We start from the raw sequence: 9,495 nt of genomic DNA on the forward strand, positions 1-9,495 counted from the left end.
GTGCAACAGGTTTATAATATATCTCCCCCCCTCTCCATGCACTGCCCGCCCCTGCCCAACCATTCCTGCTTCCCGTCGGTGCTGGGAACGAAGCTGCGCAAGTCATCCTCTCCCAAAGGAGAGTCACAGCATCCCGCAGAGAATTTAGCCCGGTTACTGAAATAAAGTCAATAGATAGCTGGAGTGGTGCAATTTGGTTTGGGTTGGGTTGGTTTTGGGTTTTTTTGTTTTGTTTTGTTTTTTTCTGCAGGCTGTTCCACAAATATCATTTTCTGTAAGCAGAAAGCAAAGATGAAGACTAGCTCACCCCGGGGAAAAAACAAAAGGCTGATGATGGAGCAGCCCGGGCGGCCGGCAGTGATAAGAGGCAATTCATTTGCATGTGTTTCATGCAGCCTCCGAGACACAGACGAAAAAAGCCCCTTGTTACCACCGAGCATCTGGCAGGGTTAAGAGCGTGGCCTCAGCGCATGGTCCCCGAGCCCGGGGACACGGGGGACTCCCTGGGATGCTCCTGCCAGGTTGCATCTTGCATCCCAGTTGAATGGGTGCCCCCAAATCCAGCAGCATCGTGGGTGCTGGGCTTAGTCCTCTACTAACCCGTGCCAACCGTTGGCCAAAGCCAAGATCCAAGAGCAGAACCATGAACCTCGAACACCAAAGTCCCTCCAGTAGCATCCCCTTCACTCCATGGGGAAAGACACAATTTCCAAGACTACACAAAAATAAGGACCTGGGCTGAAATATGACTTTTTCTCCTTTTATTACCCAGAACAAGGAAAACAGACCGTTTTCTGAATGCAGCCTGAATAGGAACAAGTCTGCCTAAATTCACCGTGAACATAGATAAAAGCCCATCATGTTGGCCGTTTCCAATCCTGGAAAATCACCCGTTGGAAAGGAGCTGTTTCAGGCATGCTGAGTGCAGCCTAGGGATGGGAGAGCAGCTATTAATGAAAGTGGAAGTGGTTTTCAATTAAAAAAAAGCCGATGACAACAGTTTTTAGATCAAAAGAAGCCTTTTCACAGAAAGTATTCTGCTTGGGCAAAAATATTAATCAATCAGGCTGAAAAATGCTGCAGTAAAAAATCATTTTGTTTGGTACAAGTTCTCAACTTGGATTTCGCTTGGAGGACATGGGGTTTTAAGCATCCATTTCTTTTAATGAAAACGCCTTTGAGAAACCAAAGAAGTTTTTCTGCAGATGGGATTTCATTTTTTTTCCCCTAGGTGAGGGATGGGAAAGCACAAACTCTGCTTTGAAAACTGAGTAGTTTTGTTCAACCGTGGCTGCTCTCGGCTGGTTTGAAAACTCAAAATACCGAACCCCGTTGCAGAGGACGTGGCCTTAAGGTACCTGATTGCATCGGGGGTTTGGTGGCTCGTGTGTGGCTGCGGCCTCTCGCAAAAATCTCTGCTCTGTCTCTCCGTGAAGCCCATCTGCACTCAGATCCTGCTGTAGGATGAGATCTCCCCAGGAGCTCTGGAGCTGGGGAGCCCTTCTGCTCCCAGCAGCAGCTCATCCCTCCGGAGATGATCCATCTCAAGCCTGCCCAGAAGTTGCACCATGTTACACATCACCCATGGCTCTGGCCCTGCAGATCCAGCAGCCCCGTGCAAGGAGGCAGCGATGGGGCTGCCCACTCCAAGAGCTGGCCTTTGCTTTGTGCTTTATATCATCATGTTTTACTGCTTGGTTTCAGCCTCTGTTGGGGCAGCTACAAGCAGTCCCAGGCTGGGTTTTCTAGGTTTCTACATGCTGGATCTCCCCATGGAAAGAGATGGGACCATGGAAAAGTCCCATCATAGTAAAGGGAAAGCAACTGGGAGAAAATGCCTTGGTTCCAGCTTGGATCTCAGTGGGGTTCAAGGGTGGGCTTGCTTGGAAAACTCATGACCAAGGCAAGACCCCACTGCTGGGGGCCATGTGAGCAGAGACCAGCTCCTGGGATTCAACATATGGCCCATGTCCACATCCCCATCAAAAGAATATCTCCAAGGGTGCCACCGAGTGAGTCCACAGAGCAACCGTCTTGCTGTTATTAGGACAAGCAAATGATCAGCTCATTGCTGCAGACCAGCCAGTCCTGGGTCTCTCTTGCCAAATCTTCTCCAGTGCCAAACTGGGAGCGCTGAGTTTTCTGCACACTGCCCCGCTTTGCCACCCAACACTGCCACCGCACCAGCTGAGTCCTACCCACAGTGCTGGGGACAGGCAGGAGAAATTATATGAATGTCTAGCAAGAACTAATATTTGTCTTTTTTTTAATCCAAATTTCCAAGATAGATGCAGCAGGAGGGGGAGAAGGGGGGATTTGCCGAGCTAGAAAATAAAGGAGAACAGCAACGTTTTGGTCTCTTCTCCATGGGAGACCCTTGTGGCTGATGTCTCTCTGTTGGCCAACAGGCAAACAGGACAGCTCTGCAGTGTGATCCTAAGCAATCGTCTTCATCCTCATGTCCTCTTACAGAGTTTCTGCTCCTACGCTGTGGACTGGAGACAACCTGCCCCTGGCAAAGCCCCTTCAGAGGTGCCTCAAGGCAGAAGAGGACACAGTCCCAGCATGGGTAAGAGCATCTGCTGGTTTAACTCATTTAATTCCTGGTTCCACCATTCCAGGAGAGCAAACCCATCTTCTCCTTGGCACCACGTCACTCCCTTTCTCAGCAGCAAGGCACCAAGACCTCCCGCCAGGCTCCACCACCAACTTAGCAAACCCACCACCCAAAAAGCACATCCAACCCCAAAAAAACCCACCAAAGGGGTATGGGATGGGACGAACAACCCAGCTCGCACCCAACCACCTTTTAACAGCGTTTCACAACCTAACGCCCACATCTCTGCTTCCACGCCCGCAGCCTGGGTGACAAAGGACCGGGATTTATAACCACAATTCTCCTCTTGGAGCCAGAGCTTGGCCATCCCTTGCGCCCACTCCCTACCTGCTGCTTTTTTTTTTTCCGCAAGGAAAACGGGTTGCCCTGGAGCTGGGTCTCCATGGAAACTTGGGTTTTTCAGACACTCAATGGAAAACGCTGGCACGGAGAGGCTTGTGCAGGAATACTGATTCAGCCCCAGCGTCTGTAACACTGACTGCATTTTAATCCCGCTCTGCTACCCGGCGAGCTAAAAATACCCCGCGCGCTGTCGCCTCCTGAACTCGCGTAAACAGCTTAAAGCAACATGGCGATGCCAGAACAGAAATTTCATGAATCAGCTAAAAAAAAAAAAAAGGGGGGGATGGGGGAGGTAACGGTGGGGTCTCAGCCCCCGGCACGGCACGGGGAGCACCAGCTTGGCGGGGAAGGGCACATCCCCGCTCCAGGGATGGAGGAGAAGGAGCAATTGCACCACACAGGTCCTTGGGTTTTTGTTTCACCTCTCCAAGATGCCCTTTTCCAGGTGTAAAAGCAAGAAAACGAGGCTTCTCCCAGTCCCCAGCCAGCTGGGAGGAGCGGTGTGTTCATTGGCATGCCAAGCTCAACACGGAGCACTAACGTGGGCTGGGGGACGGAGCCAACTGTCCCCAGCAAGGAGTTTGGGGACAATCTGGGGATGGGGTGACCTTGGCTGCCCGCTGGCGAGCCGTGGCCTGGCACGGTGCTTTCCCTTCTCACTTGTATCATCTCTTTTGAGAAAACGATGTCGAGGTCCAGCAAATGGTTACCTCCGGGACGCGGGACACGGGGGCTGTCTACGCTGCCAGCCCTCGCTGTGCTCGCGGCCGCGTGTCCGCCCGGCGTTACTGGGACCGTAATAGGCAAATAAGATCATGCTCTCCTCTCTCCAATTAGCCGGGGCTGTCCTCAGCTGACTCCCAGAGCTTCTTTTTACAGAATACACAAACACCTCCTTTTTTTTTTTCTTAAAGGCTTTCTCCCAGCAGCACGCCCTTCCCTGCGAAGGAACACCCACATGGGGAAACTGAGGTACAAGCCTGCTTGCTCAAGACCTGGCAGCAAATCCAGCTTTCCCAGCTCCCCGAGCCGTGCTGGGAGCCAGGGGTCAGGCATTGCCCTTCGCCTCTAAAGCATTGCAGCCTGCAACACCCCTGCACCCATCGCAGAAACTCTCCTACCCCCAATTAGCGCTGCCTTCTCATTAAAAGGCTCTCAAAACCCCAGGGCAGAGGGGTGAACCCACGTCCAAGTGGCTTTGGGGGGGCTCATCCAACCCAGCAGCTGGCTGGAGAGTTGGGGTTGATTTTTCTGGGGAAACACTGCATTTACACATTTGCTTTCATCCTGACCGCAAGGGGACCAGCCAGCATTCCCGGGATGCTGCTTTAAACCTTGACTTCCATCAGGAACCAGAGAAGCAGGAGAACTGCCATCCCCAGCTCACCGTCAGAGGATTTCGGGTAGGTGATAGGCAGGGGGGTGCGGTGGAAAATTCCCCCCGCCCTACCCAAAGCAGGAAAAGCCAATTTCCCAGTAAAAACCCATTTCAGGTGAATTTTTCGAGGCTGAGGAGAGGAGAACTTGCTACAGGGTTTCCCCCTGTTGGCTCAGGCAGGGGAACGTGCACCCTGGGGTCCCTCTGCCACCCCCAGCATCCCCTCCCAAGCATCTCCCCTGCTGACCCGGCTTTCTCAGTACACGTTACAATATGACAAAGTAGGGAGACAGAAAAAATAAATTAAAAAAAAAAAGAACATTTTAGGTGACTTTTTGTGGGTTCTAAGAGCTTTCTCCAGCAATGGCAGGATGAAGGCCATTGGCTCTGGATAGCCAGAGCGGTAACATAAATCCATGCAAGGCTCGCGTGGGCCAGCCAAAAAAGGGCTGCAAGTAGCATTCCTTGAGGTAAAGAAAAGCCATTCTGGGCTCGAGTTATTTATTGGGATTTCATCACATTAAATGAGCGGGAACTGGACACACACAACGCCACCATCCCCAGCCCTCCATGCCAAAACGCTCAGCGCCAGCGCTACGAAACCAAGAGCCCGAAGCATCGCTGATGGGGAGGGGATGCGCAGAGATGCGGCAGCCAGGGACCGCGGCCGAGTTCAGCGGCTGTAAATCTCCCCGGGGGTGGGAAAAGGGGGGGTTCATCCACCCCAGCCCCACGTTTGGCTCAGCACCCTGTGCATACAGCAGCAGTTTTCCAGGTAGAGCCGTGCCAGGGGTGCTGGGACAGATCCCAGTGAGCTCACTGGGCAATGAAACACCACTTGGGAGAAATCCTGAACCCCTCTTCCCAGCAGTAAACTGGTTCCAGTTGCTTTGGAGTGGGGTGATGCTTTGGTAGAAATAAGGGTGGTGGGAATAAAACTGCCGGGAAACTGGAGAGAGACTGGGCTGCAGAGGGTTTCTCAAGTGATCCCACCAAGCTTGGGGAGGGGGGGTCCACCCGACGCCGATGGGCACCCAGCCCACGGGGCTGGGGCTCTGCCGTGCTGCAGCGGGGCTCGGCAGGAGGAAGGGACTTTGTAGGGTCCCACCAATCCCAAATGGAGCAAAGCAGCTCCTCGCATCACTTCTCTTACCTTCATCACCCCTGCTCCAAGGCCATGACCAGCAACATCAACTGCCAGAGACTTGGGGAGCCTCAAGAGCTGCTCTGGGTGGGTTTATAACCTCTCCAGTGCTCCCAGCTGCACCTCCTGCAGCCCACAGGCTCCTCCAGGCAATGGCAAGCACAGGTATCCTCCGTTAAGAGCCAGATTAGGGCAGAGAAGCAACCTCCTCATCTTTCTAGAGGTATTCAGTAGGAAGGAGGAGATACACCTGGCTCCCAGGGAGCCTCCCCCTTCCAAAATCCCGCCAGGTGATGCCACAAACCTCCTGCCGCAGCCCCAGATGAGCCTGGTGCGAGGCCACGCCACCCAGAGCACCGCAGCGCAATGCAAGGGAAGGTGCCCCCTGCCTGGGGGGTCAAAGAGGGGGAACACAGCGAGGGAGGATCGCCGCCGGGCTTGGATGCGCCTGATGGGGACGTGAGCTGGTCCCAGTGTTTCGAGGTTTCCCAAATCTCGGTGCCTGGGTGGCCATCAGGGAGCTGTCACCCTGCTCAGGTCACCGCAAGCGAAACGCAGGGGCGGCGGGGAGAGCTCTTATCTCGTGGGCTCGGGGTAACGTTGATTGTAGCAGGGGACTTCCAGCCGGCTGAGAAGCAGACGCGGGTCTGCTCGTGTCGAGCTGTCTCCCTGCTCCGAATCGCTTCAAGAAGAGCTGCCTGCTGCGGGATTCCAGCAGTTGCCTGGGTCGAACAGGCCTGACGGGCAGCCTGGTGCTCAGCGCAGTGACCGCGGCTCCGGCTGCTCCCGTCCCAGGGATGGAGCCGCGTCACCAAGCTCTGGAAAGCCGTCCTCGCCCAGCGCAGGCTCGGCCCTGGTTACCTGCTCACGGCAGGGATGCTCAGCTCCCGCTGCCCTTCTCCTGGGCTTTGCTCCAGGCTCGTCCCACAGCCTGTTGCTGCCTTCACCCAGCACCCTGCAAGCAGTCCCTCTTTTTATACCCCCGCCCAGCAAGTCTGCCTGTCTCAAAGGGGTGATTAAGCATCTTCACTTAGCAAAGGGGAAACTGAGGCACGGGAGAACAGTCCCTGAGCAAACCAGCTGCAGAGAAACCCAACATCCCCATGCAATCACCAGTCCCCCCCATCCCTTTCCCCACCACCTCCCCCTGCAGCGGCACCCCCAAGGGTGGGAAGGGGGAAGCCCCTCTCCCAGCCCGGATCGGGCCCCTCGGTTATCCCTGGCACGGATGCAGCTCCCCGGGAGCCGCTGCCCGGCCGCGTGCCGTTCCCCTCCCGGCAGCTACTTTCCTAGATTAAAAATCATGCGCTCATCGCCTTGGCGCGGCGCCACGGAGCCTCTCGCTTGTTTTTATTGACAGCACCATCTTTCGCTGATTAAAATTCCTTTAAGTGCACCCGATGGCTAATCCCAGCCCCGAGGCCAGGGATGCTGTCACCGTTCCACCCCCATATCGGGTCTTTCTGCCCATCTTCCCTCTCCGCTGCGTCCCAGCCTGCCGGCCCCGCTGCGTGTCCTCGAGTGCTGTGTGTGCCTCCCTCCCCGCTTGGTCTTTCCTTGGCTTCAAAAAGAAAGGAAAAGAGTCAAAAATGCTCCTGGAGGTGGGGGAAAGGGTGATTTTTATTTGGGAAAAGGAACTGGGGGGTGTAAGGGTGTGCCAGGCTCCATCCCCAACCCTTGTCTCCCTCCTCCTGCTTGGCTGGTGCTGGGTTTATACCCAGAGGGATGGAGAGCCAAGAAACGCGGGCCAGGAGGGGACTTGTGCCAAAAGCGCCCGAATCCAAGCCTTGCGGCTCCAAACGAGCAGCAGCGCTAACGAAATCCCCGCCGGCCCTGGGCTGGGGCTGCCGGAGTTGTCGGGCTTGGCTGGGATCGCCTGCCAGCAGGGATGGGCTGCTCCGTGGGGATATGGGGAACACCGGGAGCATCCCACCGCCCACTGGGGAGCCGGATGCCTGGGTCCAAAAATGGTTTGAATTCCTCGTGGGGACGGCTGAAGTGGCACATGGTGGTGGTCCCTGGGGCAGGGCCAGCAGCAGCATCAATAAGCCATCCTTTCTGCTCCCCTTTGGGCTTTCTGCTCCCTCCGGGAGCTGTTGCTCTTCCATGCCTGGTCCTCGTGCTCCCCCAAGAGGGTTTTGGCCCCTCCAGGGGTCCAGCTTCTCCCATCCGATCCCCCCACCCGCCACGACCCTCCTGTGTCTCCGTGGTCCATCGGGAAGTTGGGGTGCCCACGGCCTTGCCCGGCAGCCCAGCGCACAGCCCCAGCCTGGCGCAATGCAGCAGCCGCAGCAAGAGCTAAGGCAGCCCTGCGCCGGCCGGGGACCCGGGCCGGGGGCTTCGCCCCCCTCCTGCACTCGGACACCCCCACGGCGTCCTGGGGTGAAGGACCTTACCTGGCTGATGGCTCACGTCCAGCTTCAGAAAGGCTTCGCAACGCTTCACGCTCATCTCCCTGCCCCAGATCTAGGCTGGAGGCACGATACGCTCATCCTACAGCCCCAGGGCCGGGCTTAGAGGGCCTGACCTCTCTCACCCAGCCAGCAGCCAAAGAGGGAGGAGGAAGGCGAGGGGCACCCCGGAGAGCCAGGCGGTCCCACCGGACCACGGGGGCAACCACGTTTGCTTTCTCTCTCCGGGCGGCTGCTGGCAACCGTGGATTCGCAGGGAAGGGACCGGTCCCTGCAAAACCGCAGGGTTTCCGTGGCAAATGGAAAAAAGTGCAGCCCCCTCCTCAGTCGGCAGCCTGGGGACATCCTGGGGGAGCTGCTGGTCCCCGGGGACGCCCTCAGCCCCGAGCCACCCGTTTGCTCCTCCTGATTCATTTTTGCACAAGGGTCAGTGGGAAACAGGTTGCATCTCCAGGATGGAGAAGGGACGCCGTCCTGCTGCTGGGGGACACTACAGGGGCCATCTCCAGCCAGTGTTGGACCAACCACCCACAAGGTGACCACCCTGTCCCTAAAGCCGCCTCCCAAAGAGCCAGGCTGTCCGGGTCCCCTTGAGGTCACCCTCAAGCAGCCTGGCAGGTCCTGAGCACCGCCAAGACGCCCGAGCCCTCCCGGTCCCCAAATGCAGGACCCCGGGGGGATGCAGGCGTCCAGCATCGCCTGAACGAGCACCCCTGATCAGCCAGCCCGAGCACTCGGCATTGATCCGAGGATCAAGCCGTGACCACGGCCACGGCAGAGAAGGGCCACGACATTGAGTGTCATCAGGGCCCCAGCAGCACCGCGGGGCTCTCGCCAGGGCTCTCTGCAGCGGGAAGCGGAGCATCTCGCTCCCGGCCTCGGAGGAAGGCTCTCGCTTTAATTGCTCCTTGGCCCCCGGCCACTGATTGCTCACATTTGTGGCTGCTTTCTTTTCAGTTTCGTGGCAGCTTTTTGGTTTCCCCCCTGGTTTTAACCGTCCCAGCCTCTCCCTGCGCTGCTGGTCTCGGATAAAAAAGACCTCATGTCCCCGGGGCAGGTTGTCAAGAAGCAGAGCCCCAAAATCTCCGTCCTGGAGGTGTCAGCTGAGGCCCCTCCAACTCACTGCAGCAGTGACTGGGGTCATGCCAGGTCTCTTTGGCTCTCCGGGGGCTCACGCTGTGCCTCGGGGGGTGCAGGGGGTTTAAACCTCCTTTGGAGCCAGTCAAAAGGCAACACCCCAAAAAGGTGTGAAATATTCAGCCCTAAGCCCGTGAATCAGCTTAGTCCCATCTGCTCAGTTCTGCAGCCAGGCTGCGCAGACAGCTCGGGGAGGAGCAGCCCATTCACCTCAATGCGGTGTTCACTCTGAAACCTAAGGATGGCACCGGTGTGGCCATAATGCTGATTAGTTCATCTTTGATAGTCAGAGCAGGCAGAGCCAATGCATTTGTCAGCTCTGCAGTGCCTTTCCTTCCACAAATGAATATCACGTGGATGTTGAAACCGGTCTGCCCTGGGCTTTCCAGCAGGCTCGCATCCAAGCCATGCGAGAAAGCAAGGAGCTCAGCTACAACATCCAGGCAACGCCGCTGCTGAAATCACC

Source organism: Platalea leucorodia (assembly GCF_965183815.1).
Source record: "Platalea leucorodia genome assembly, chromosome: 19".
NCBI lineage: Eukaryota > Metazoa > Chordata > Aves > Pelecaniformes > Threskiornithidae > Platalea > Platalea leucorodia.